Source organism: Choristoneura fumiferana, chromosome 12 (genome assembly GCF_025370935.1).
Source record: "Choristoneura fumiferana chromosome 12, NRCan_CFum_1, whole genome shotgun sequence".
Taxonomy (NCBI): domain Eukaryota; kingdom Metazoa; phylum Arthropoda; class Insecta; order Lepidoptera; family Tortricidae; genus Choristoneura; species Choristoneura fumiferana.
The window spans coordinates 809,015-820,327 of record NC_133483.1 but is presented as its reverse complement, the minus strand read 5'-3'; positions in this window follow the sequence as shown (position 1 = coordinate 820,327).

Below are 11,313 nucleotides of genomic sequence, written 5' to 3'. Positions count from 1 at the left end.
GACAATATTCTTTACTTGAAGAAATTGACACCTTAGGACTACGTACTTTCTATTAAACCTTAAACCTTACTTAAAGCGCTTAAAGCTAAACTTTACTTATCGTCAACGTGTGTATATACGTGTATACATGTATTTGAATAAGTAAAAAGTTTTGCAATTATTTTGTTCCTATGTCACAAACCGCCTGACCTCCCCCGCCCCGTAATGTGTGACGTAATTTATAGATGACCCCTTATCGTATGAAATTTCTTAATATATTTGTATTCTGGACTGTTTACTGTATGGTTTTGAATAAAGAGGTATTGCATTGTATAATTTTTAATGAGAAAACCAAAAAAATTTAACTTAAAATCTCCTAGATTAATAGTGTTTCTCTCATCCCTTGTCCCACGCTCCACTTGGCTCGTCCGCCCTAAATTTATTCTTAATAAAGCGCCAAGAGGCCGCTCCATGTATTTTTTGATATTTCTCTTTGAGCAGGAGAGCCCGCGATTGAGGGATTTCCAACGGGATGGGATAGTGCGGTCACGTGCCGGGTTCATAGCCAATAAGTGGGTAAACACCTTTGAAGGATTTTGTTTGTTTTTGAAACTTTTTGAAGACATGTTGGTTTTATTTTTATCTTGAGAGAAAGAGACATTTTTTTTTATTCGATTGGATGGCAAACGAGCAAGTGGGTCTCCTGATGGTAAGAGATCACCACCGCCCATAGACACCTGCGACACCAGGGGGATTGCAGATGCGTTGCCAACCTAGAGGCCTAAGATGTAATTTCACCGGCTGTCTTACTCTCCACGCCGAAACACAACAGTGCAAGCACTGCTGCTTCACGGCAGGATTAGCAAGCAAGATGGTGGTAGCAATCCGGGCGGACCTTGCACAAGGTCCTACCACCTGCAAAATTATTTGAACACAGGGTGAAATATATTAAGAAGAAAAACATTTTGAAAGACCATCGAATAGGGAATGATAGCTACCGTTTTCGCATTCACCAGTTGGCGCCACTGTAAACAAAGGTCCTGCCTGAAGTATAGTGGTTAGTTTTTTTATTACGAGCGTGAAAACGAAATGTACCTACATTTAAATCATATTTAATACCTTAAAACCGTACGATGAAAATATCAAGCATGCCACAGTGTAGCGTAGTCCCGTTTTGTTCGGACAAAAGGGGGACAAAGGTTTCCGAAAGACAAAACTGTCTCAGAACACAGACATTCATTGCCTGTAACGCGTATTTGCCATAATTAATTTCAGGTATTGCAAAATATTCACAAAATTATTCTAATTATAAATAAACCCGCGTAGCTCACCCAAAAACAGTGGCATTTTGACATTTTGGAGGCCTCTCGCTATACTAGCGCCTCTAGTGGCGAATTCATTCGCAATACTTAGTCCACTCAGCATAGTACTTATAGTGTATTTAGATAACACTGAAAAAAAAGGGTTTCTTGCCGGTTTTTTTTTATTCGACTGGATGGCAAACGATCAAGAGGGTCTCCTGATGGTAAGAGATCACCACCGCCCATAAACATCTGCAACACCAGGGGCATTGCAGACGCGTTGCCAACCTAGAGGTCCAAGATGGGATACCTCACGTGCCAGTAATTTCACCGGCTGTCTTACTCTCCACGCCGAAACACAACAGTGCAAGCACTGCTGCTTCACGGCAGGATAAGCGAGCAAGATGGTGGTAGCAATCCGGGCGGACCCTGCACAAGGTCCTACCACCTGCAAAAATGGTTTCTTCTCAAAACAGTATTTTTCCGAACCTGTCGCATATTTTTCAACGTTCATGAGTGCCTGCTATATTATAACTGGCCTGGTTTGAATAGAACTATTTATTTTGTACTTATTTTGTCTTTAAATTCTTTTCAAACAGGATGTATTGTACAGTCACCAGCGTTAATATCTGCCACAGCGGAGCGTGCAAAAATATCTGACACGTCCTTCCGGCCCTAGAAATAGAGTCGTATCAGATATTTATGCACGCTTGTTGTATCAGATATTGATGCTGGTGACTGTAGTAAAGTGGTAAGTATGTTTATATTTTAATTATTAACTATACATATACCATATAATATATATAATTATAGCTATACATATACCATATAACATAGATAAGCCGTGGTGGCCTAACGGTTTGACCTATCGCCTCTCAAGCAGAGGGTCGTGGGTTCAAACCCCGGCTCGCATCTCTGAGTTTTTTGAAATTCATGCGCGGAATTACATTTGAAATTTACCACGAGCTTTGCGGTGAAGGAAAACATCGTGAGGAAACCTGCACAAACCAGCGAATCAATTCAATGGTGCGTGTGAAGTTCCCAATCCGCACTGGGCCCGCGTGGGAACTATGGCCCAAGCCCTCTTGTTATGAGAGGAGGCCTGTGCCCAGCAGTGGGACGTATATAGGCTGGGATGGGATGGATTAAGGGATACTTAGTAAGAAGTGCTACGCTGTCGTAACATAGTGATTTTGACTGATGGATTTCTCAATTAAGTATATGATTGGGTTCGAACCCGGGCTTACACCTCTAAATAAGTACTTACCTATTTCAGAATTAACATTACGTCCGAGATAAGAATAAAAAACCAACAAAGAGCGAGTCGAATTTGCGCTCCGAGGGTTTAGTACAAATTTGTATCTAATTTATTGAATCAGGCGTTACTTTGCGGAGGTCCATATCAATGAACTAAAAGAATTTCCTTGCTCACCCGCGACCTTACGATAGCTAAGCTTATGCAAAATATGCGTGTTCATGTAGTTCCTCCACCTCCACACTGTAAGAACACACACAAATCACACAAACCCATCTATCACCACCATCACGTTAGACGACCAGATGGCCTAGTGGTTAGAGAACCTGACTACGAAGCTTGAGGTCCCGGGTTCGATTCCCGTGTCGGGGCAGATATTTGTATGAAAAATATGAATGTTTGTTCTCGGGTCTTGGGTGTTTACTATGTATTTAAGTATGTATCTATCTATATAATTATATTATCCGTTGCTTAGTACCCATAACACAAGCTTTGCTAAGCTTACTTTGGGACTAGGTCAATTGGTGTGAATTGTCCCGTGATATTTATTTATTTATTTATTTATCACATACACTGACGCGTTTCGAACTCAAACAGAGCTCATCTTTAGAGTAACACAACCGTACACCATGCTGCCAGTTGTTGTGTTGTGGTTTGTTAGTCTAACAACTGGTGGTGATAGATGGGACATGCGATATTCAGTCGCATAGGCTACTTTTTATCCCTTGTTTACACGGGATTGGGGTAAAGTCTTGAAATGTTAACCGCTACCGGGTGTTTGACATGAAAAGTTAATATAATCCACGATGTAATTGTTGTGAATTCATATCGGTACCTATTTAGCAAGTATTTATTAAATAAATGAAACCTCAGACACCCCAAAAACGTTTTACGTTAGTTGATTGCATTTATTTTTGAATATCTTCATTATTTTATAAGATATTCGTGTGTTTTGCTATGTCAGTAATTCTACTTTATTTCTAACTCTACACTCATAATTTGTATTTGACAGTGGCGCTTTGACGTTTTTAGAAGAAAATCACACATTGACAGCAAAACGGCCAGTATTAAATTATCGAAATAGTATGCAACCTCGCTAAAATATTAAATTGGCGCCTGTTGCAGTCGTAACTTTTAGACTGGGCACAATAAAAAACGGATTTAAAAACACAAGCACAACCTAATATAAAACATAGTGTAATCGATTCTATCTCGATTTTGAGCAAACTATATTTTCTGGCATTCAGTTATTTAATTAACACCTTGTATAAATCGTCTGCTAAACAGATATATTCACAAACTTTCGCATTTATAATGTAGGGTTATTATTCATTAATATTGTATCCATGTGTATCCATGTTAGTCAGTGAGGTATTTATTCTATGGCCCATGTTGCCTGAAATAAATGGTTTATTATTATAATTATAAAAAAAGTTATCAATAAGTAAATGAGTGCCGCGTACTATGTTTTGGTGTTTAATAAAAAGTCATAGTGTTGTATTGTACTTGTGAAAATACTGTGGTAACATGTACCAAAGATTTGAAAATAAATTACTTGATTCCCGAGTCATCCACTTAAAGCTATCTCTCGAGTTTTCCCAAGAAAACTTAGTTTTTTACCTATTTTTTTCTACGGAACTCTGAAAAGAACCGTCAAGCACAAGATGGCTGGGCGTGGCTAGCGAGTGGGCGTGGCGGGGCGTGTCTGCGAAACTATGTCAAGCCTCCTTGAGGATTATTTGCTACGTACACTGAGAATAAGTACCTGAGAGCTTGGAGAGCTTTTATTTTGCTTCTGTAAAAGCTTTTTCCAAATTAGAGTTATTTGGTGGGATTAAATAGAAATTGGATTAGGTAAAATTACTGTGTTCGATTTGAAAGTGTGTCTTTATTTGTTTTATCTATAACTAGCTGTTGCATGCAAACCGATTTTGATGTAACATGTCTAAGAACCATCGCTAGAAAACCTGATTTCAAATAAAAAAACACAGATACACAGACACACACAGCGGTCAAACTTATTACACCCCTCTTTTAGCGTCGGGGGTTAAAAATGGGATGTATCTCGACTTTTGTCGACCCATTTCGCTTTATCGGACAGCTGAGGAGTGGAATGCCCGACCTGCCTCTATATTCCCTGATCGCTACAATCTGGCCGGGCTTCAAGTCTAGGGTGAATGGGCATTTATAAGGCAAGCGTGATCCATCTTAGTCTACATCTTCGCTTATCAAGCGTGATTGCGATCAAACTCTAGCCTATTTCTGTATAAAATAACCTAACCATAAAAAATATTTTGAGTACAAGCTTTTTTTGCTGACTGTACTTTTTGTTGACTGTACTTTCATTGTCACATTTGCATATCAAATTTCAAGTCGATGCTATTAACCGTTGAAGAGTTCCGTCCTGCGGAGACGATCCCGGCTACCAGGATCACCAGGATGTCACTAGACTATTGAATTGTCACGCGATTTGAATAAGCATTCCAAATTTCCGACAAACAGATGACAGACTACGGGACAGGTGAAACTACATAAATAAACGCTTGTAGAGATTCGATTTGTAGCATTCGAAGATGGCGGATGTAGACAATATCTAATTTTGCTATTTCTGTTTCTTTGGCTAGTTGAAGTATAATTTTGATAGTGTTTTATGCGGCGATTAACCATAACAGTGAACAAAGATCCCAAAATTCTATATTGCTCTCGTATCTAACATTTTTTAATGCGCAAGTGGTCTCCGCGTGGTTTCTGGAATTTTACTATCAAGTTGCAAAAACTACAATTACCGTACAACGTCCCTCTCAAAGAGAGTTTACCTTGACACTGGCGAAATTGTGCTAAAATTAAAATTCAAATGATTTATTCAGTAAATAGGCCGCAATGGGCACTTTTACACGTCATTTTTTTAAACTACCAGCGCTTTCGGAAAGACCGTCATTGCCAAGAAGAATGCGCCGCAAGAAACTTGGCAGAAAGTCATTTTTTCATAAAAATATAATTACAAATAAAATACTTAAAAACTATATTATACAATTAAAGAAAAAAAAATACAAATAATAATAATAATATAAATACAGGGATGTATGGGGTCCCTTAGTTACAATACTAAACACTAACTATGTCTAAACTATATCTACGTTCAGTGGAAGTGTAGAATGCTTCCACTGTCATAAATTTTAAAATAATAATAACAATAATTTAGTTCTGAAATATACATTTCAGGTCAAGTAACCATTAAGCTTTTGGATTTCGAAGGCAAGTTCACGTCTGCCGCCCCCAAAGTTAGCTCACTCATGTCATGCTCTGAAATCAGAGCGGTACCGATTAATTAGGACAGAAAAGCCATATTTTAAAAGAGAAGAAGAAAAGCTTGTAAAAACTTAAAAGACTTAGACCCGCGTTCATCATAATTAAAGGCGCCACACTCCATTGGCGTTACAATACTCGTAACAACAGATATACAAAGTTACTCAAAAAAACTCCCTCCCATACACCTGACTATACGCGCTGCTTTATTTACCCGGCCCCCGTTATTCTTTCAATTTCATCATGTATATTTAAATGAGCTCTGTATTGCAGCGCCCTTAATATGTACGAACACTCTTATTATCTTTCGTGGGCGCGTTTCCATTGATGGACGGTCACCGGCAATAATTAATTTTGTTTATTTGTCAATAAAAAATTACAGCGTTGCAGTTAAAAGACCTTTGCGCTGTAAAATTTATATTATACATGTAACAAAGGGTTTGTTTCCGTTTTCGTCGCTACCCTAAAACGACGGAACACCACACCCTTGGCGCTTTGCCCAGAAGTCAGAGTGCAGGATCATATTCTGTTAATGCTTGGCAGGCTCTTTAGAAATCTAGATGAGGTGAAATGACGTTGGTGGTATTTTGACTATGAGTGAAAATCACGAAAGTTTAAAACGTTATATCATAAACATCACACATAACCTAAACAACAAAAAGTTGGAAAACCTCCGACTTTGTCACTTCAAAGTTCAATATCTCAAAAACGGCTGAACCGATATTTTGATAAATCATGTCTAAGAACCATTGCTAAAAAACCTGCTTTCAAATATAAAAAAAAACCGCATTAAAATCGGTCCACCCGTTTAAGAGCTACGGTGCCACAGACAGACACACATAGCGGTCAAACTTATAACACCCCTGTTTTTGCGTCGGGGGTTAAAAATAAATGCTAACGCATTTACTCACTTCTCCCTTTGTCTATGGTTTTATTTTCTTAATTTCTTTTTTTTTTTTTTTTTTTTTTCTCCGTCTGACTGGGGCAAAGGAACTGGCTCATGCATACATGTTTATTTAACGTTTGGGCTCCACAGAAAACCAGCGTTACTGCACATAATGTGCGGCAACACATGCTGAGTGGAGACCTTTTTTGGTATCCTGCCGTGTCACCTAGTAACATAGTTTTAGTGCTAGTTCTAGTCTTAGTTTTAGGTGGTACATTTTGGAGCCAAAATAAACTTTTCTTTCTTTCTTTCTTTCTTTCTTTCATTTCGAACCAGCTCGGAGTTTATTCTGAATGCTACAAGGTTAGCAACTATCGTGCCTGTTAGATTTTTAGCGATTTGTGGTTGCAACTAATTAAATGCCGTTTGCATCAGTTTGTTTTTTTTTAACACGGCGAAGCGCTACTGACAGGTACAAATTATGAGTATAGAGTTAGAAATCAAATAGAATTACTGACATAACCTAACATACGAATATTTTTTGAAAAAATAAAAGTATTAGTAAAAAAAACAATAAACTAACTTATAATTAAAAATGCTGTTGGGGTGTCTGAGGTTACAATACAATACAATAACTCTTGTATACCAAAAATAGTAAGCGATACAAAAAACGGCGAGAACAAATACAAGGTAAACAATAGGCGGCCTTATCGCTTCAGAGCGATCTCAGTACACTACGATATAATAATAAACATCTAGTATACTTAGACTTTGACCAATGACGTGCCGTCTCGTCCGCGACAGTGCGCCCGCGCCGCGCCGCCGGTGTCGCGCAGTATTTTTCCAATTTCCCGCCGACGACGTGTCGGGAAAATCCTCTTTTGATTTATTTTTTAATTCGCCGTCTTATTTCAATTTATGGCGGTGTCGCCATCTCGGTATGGTAATGTTAACTAATCGGGTCCCTTTGACGGAATTAGACCTACTCTCACGTTATTTATGGAGTATTCTCGAAGTTTTGATTTGTTTTTCGTTCGTGTGGAAGCGATTCCATTGGCTGCTGATTATTATGAATTCTTGTGGCGTCAAATAAAATGAAATAGGTATTTAAATATTTCATGATGCTTTGAATCTGGCGCTGTTATTTATTTTAGTTTTGATGCTTACAAAAATTATACGTAAAACAATTAAATGTAATAAAAAATAATATTGATGCGCTAAATATTTATCTGTTTATCGAATAATTTACAGCACAAGATAATAAAATTATATCAAGTAATTTTTAAAGTTGTACAATTATGAGTTTACATACATAAGAAAGAACTAACCTAAGATAACTTAACTAACTGATTATAATTATATCATACTCGTAAAATTAATCTTGAGACTGATTTGACTGTTTTATGGTTTATGAATGTTGAAATTATTAGAAGCTGCATCCACTTGTAATAATTGAGGTTGTCTAGCATTTACAATGTATGGTAAACCTTTCTGTCTGATCCTCCATCATCACCCAGGATAAAAAAAAAATCTTGGTTAAAAAATACCCTAAGATAATTCTAACAAGCTTAAAAACGGCTAAGTTACATTGTTTGTTCTATCTCCGAGTTTAGTGTCTAAGTATCTCCCGGATCTATCATTCTTCCATCGTTAAATAGGTGACAATATATTCGTATTCATATAGGTAGATAAATAAGTCTTTATTGTACATAAACATAAATCCTCATTACAGGGATTTCTTCCAGTTAACTTTTGAATGAACATGCAGGACAACAGAAACAAGAGTAAAGTAAATAAATATACATATGTCGGCGGCCGATCGTACAATCCGCCAGATCACGAAATTCCTAGGCGTATCGTGAAATGGCGCCATTACATGATATGCTTAAAAGTTGGCCAGGCATATCACGATGTGCCTGAGAAACAATACGGCAGATCGATTAGAGCAACGCATTCGTCGATATTTCTAGCTCTATAGCGGGCATATCGTGATATGCCGAAAAAAAGAAAAATTTAGATACGACGAGCGGAGCGAGGAGTGGTTAGTATGAATTGTGACCACAACGCTCGAGCCGAGCGAGCGAAGCGAGCGTGCCGTGGCAGCGGCCGGCGAAGTGCCAGAACCGATATGCCGACATATACATTATTGTTGTATTATCATAAAATATAATAATAAGAAGTGGGTGCAAATGGAGTTCAGAGGTTCCTTACATACATAATTATAGGTGAAGTTAATTTAGATGCGGTAAAAACATAGGCAGCGTTAAAATGAAAGACTGTCATTTTAAGATAAAAATGCTGGGCTTTATTTTGTGAAACAATATTGAGACAAGATGGCTGCCGTGAAGTAACAGATGATCTTCATTTAAATACTGCGAGGGTCGTCGCGCGCGATCACACGACAGGGTTTTAAAAAAATCTGACACAGGACGGTTCTGGAGACATTGAATGATAATATTTTTAATAATAAATTTAATCTAGATAATGAAGAGCTATGAAGAGGTATGAAGAGCAGATATGAAGATAAATGCCATGCGAAATTATAAAATTGTAATGAGTGTAGTAAGTAAGTAGGTATATAATGCGGTGCCTGCAGGGCTTAATGGAAGAACATTAATTAGTTATGTAAGATTCCTGTAGCCTATGCAATCATGTAATAAATTAATGAATGACATGATTAACCAAGTCAGTTGACTTCATCGAATTGTGTTTCGCAGCAGTAATTAAACAGTGTGAGATGAGTAAGTGGCCTGATTTTTTTTTGTCCTGTGAGATGTGGGTATGTTGTATGAGTATCGTCAACTACAAAGATATGTATACGCGATCTTAAAATTAAGATACATAATGTTTTAAACTATCGTGATTTTCACTCATCATCATCATCATCATCTCAGCCGTAGGACGTCCACTGTTGGATATAGGCCTCCCCCACAGACCTCCAGTTGCTTCGGTTGGCAGCGGCCTGCATCCACCGTAAACCTGCGGCTTTAACCAGGTCATCCGTCCACTAATACCATCGTGACACACACATCGTGTCATACTATCGTGATTTTCACTAATAATTACTAATACAAACGAAACGTCGAGATATCACATGTTGTTCGCATCGCATCGCAGTTTTGTGTGGGTTAGATTGCGTGGTGAAAAACAGCCTAATGTGTATTTCCAAATGAGATGCAGGTCCGGCAATATCGCGGGATCAAAGCGGCACTCAGCGGGACTCCGGGACTCCGGGACTCACGGATATTTAGCAGTTTGTGACAAATCTACGCTAAACTGATGCTGTTGTATTCACTTGGTGGCATTAGGTAAATAATTATTATCTCACCAATACTATAAATGCGAACGTTTGTAAGTCTGTTTGTTACGTTATCACGTCTAAATCATTGATTTCACAACAGACCCGCTTGAGGCCCCGGGTTCGATTCCCGTGTCGGGGCAGATATTTGTATGAAAAATACGAATGTTTGTTCTCGGGTCTTGGGTGTTTAATATGTATTTAAGTATGTATCTATCTATATAATTATATTAATATCCGTTGCTTAGTACCCATAACACAAGCTTTGCTAAGCTTACTTTGGGACTAGGTCAATTGGTGTGAATTGTCCCGTGATATTTATTATTTATTATTATTATAAACCACCGATTTAAGATGAAATTTGGTATACAGATAATTTGAGTCCCGGAAAATTCTACACGGATGGAGTCGCAACTAACGGGTAGTTACTACTATTATCTACAATTTTTCTTACGCATTGATAGGTAAGTAGGTATATTATGTGATAAATCGAAATAGTGGTAAGGCATAACCTCAAAACTATACAAAGAGGAATAAGAAAGCTTAAGTTTGTTGGCCGGCACGAAGCGGTTTGCTTTATCTTTCATAATGCGAACTGTGCCTTAGTGTAAAGTTTTCGTTTACAAAATACGTCTCGATCGCGTTCGCGTTAAAATCTCAATTTGTATGCAAACACGAACAGCGCCTCTAGCGGAACGTTTGTGATGTTTGAGTTTCCATACAAATTGAGATTATAACGCGAACGCGATCGAGACGTATTTTGTAACCGAAAACTTACACTAAGGGTACTGCTAAGGAATGGAATTCGCTCCCGTCGTCTAAATTTCCGCATAAATACAATCTAGGGCTCTTCAAGGTTAGAGTGAATAGGCTGTTACTGAACCAGTGAGATTGAGTGTCAATCACGGCCAGCTTCATGTAAAAAATAATTATACCTTGACCAGTTCCTAATGGGATACTCGGTAGATTTCTGTCGCAGGGAGCCTCTGCTGCCTTTATCAAGATTTTTTTTGATAAGTGGGGGGAATGTTGACTGCAACAGGGTTGTACCCAGTATCACACACAAACTTGTCAATGATGTTGTATGCTGAGACGTTTGATTTTTCACTGTTTTAAAGGGTAGTGGACCTTAGTTTTTGATATTGATTTCAACTTGATAGCTCCACGCGTTTCTAAGAAAAAGGGCTTGATAGACGGACAGACAGACGGACAGACAGACGGACAATAATATCATCCTACAAGAGTACTTATTTTATTTTTCAAGATTCCTTTTTTAACTTGGGAACTT